This window comes from Schistocerca piceifrons, chromosome 1 (genome assembly GCF_021461385.2).
Source record: "Schistocerca piceifrons isolate TAMUIC-IGC-003096 chromosome 1, iqSchPice1.1, whole genome shotgun sequence".
NCBI lineage: Eukaryota > Metazoa > Arthropoda > Insecta > Orthoptera > Acrididae > Schistocerca > Schistocerca piceifrons.
In genome coordinates, this window is record NC_060138.1 from 73,265,564 (window position 1) to 73,267,061 (window position 1,498).

The 1,498-nt window shown below is 38.9% G+C and overlaps 1 non-coding gene across 1 annotated transcript; it reads left to right on the forward strand.

Moving 5' to 3' along the window:
- The first annotated feature begins 846 nt into the window (after positions 1-846).
- Positions 847-961, forward strand: Trnal-caa. The gene is made up of 2 exons: positions 847-884; positions 916-961. It is a non-coding gene; the product is annotated as a tRNA-Leu (tRNA).
- The last annotated feature ends 537 nt before the right edge of the window (positions 962-1,498 follow it).

The window sequence follows — 1,498 nt, forward strand, 5'->3', positions numbered from 1 at the left end:
ATCTCTGCCAGCACAGCTTCGTAACCCCATTCTTATAACTTCTAACTTTATACATTTTCGCTTCACTGAATTTACGTCTTCATTTTGTTTCCGGGCATAGCACTTCATTACAAAAAAAGATACGCGTGTACCAAACTTTGCACAAACATAATTTATACATCTCAGGTAACATAAACAACATTACTAGTAAGATAAGTATTTTAAAATATAAATAAGCTCGAAAGGAAAATGCCGACTCAAGTTGCCCAAAATATTAACTTTAAATATGCTACTGACGACAATGAAACATGGTTTTCGGCAGGCTGCAATATGCAGAGAACAAGTGTATTGCTGGATAGTGAACACTTCTGACTTTGTTATTTAAAAGAAGCTGATGCACGTTCGTTAAATGTAATCTTCCGCGTTTTACCGGCTTTGAAATGCGAATGTAAAGGAGATTGTAATCGCAATGCGCAAATCCTTTTTATATTCTGCAGTAGCACTTTTCACTAAAGGGGAAAGGGGCGGGATTGCTAGATACGAGAGCCAATATAGCCACCAGAGCGTAATTTCACATGCTTCGCCATGTTCGACATGATAAACTATTGCCACGGTTATTAATTCACCGAATGGTCGTCAATGATGCGTTCAGTCGTCTAGTATGGTCGTTGTTCTACACTCGTATTTCATTAATTAGCGGGTCACCATATGCTGGACATTATTTTTACCTTTTTGTTAAGACGTTCTATAGCTCCGCAACACGGAGAAAATTCTCCAGAACGGTCAGAATGCAACATTTAAATCGATATATATTTACATGCGCGCCAGTGAGAGCTACTACCGCTAGCGAAGACAAGAACGCTCGTTGTCAGGATGGCCGAGCGGTCTAAGGCGCCAGACTCAAGGTTAACCTTGCCCGCTCAGCGGGTGTGAGCATTCTGGTCCTCGTCTGAGGGCGTGGGTTCGAATCCCACTTCTGACAAATATTTTAACATCTCTGCAGGGAGAACTCGTGTCGATTGAAGTCTGAAGAAATGTATATTACCCACAAGTTGCATGTTCGCAGTGTTTCATATGTGCGAAAACAGGAAACTGTTAAACGTTCACATACTATGAATCGAAGACAAAATGTTTACAAGTAAAGTAGTATTTATTCCTGCATTCTCAGTGCTGTGATTTCCTAATTTCTGAGAGCATTCCTAAAAGGTTAATCGTCACAGGATCGGCAAAAGCAATATATGACAAAATGTCATATGACCATCAAAGGGAGCAGATACGGCAAATGCTGCACTTACGACACCAAAATTAGCCTTTACATGAATATCGACTACGAACAAACAAACTTTATTGTTTTGTAAATAATGATAGTAAGAAACTGATTTAACTTCATAATGCGACAGGTTTAATCACTAGAAAGATCAACAAACAAATGAAAATTCCTCTGACTAATAGTTCTTAGTTCGCTGGTGAGCATTGTGCTTTTTAACACAGTGACCGTTATAAATTAATGTTTAGTATA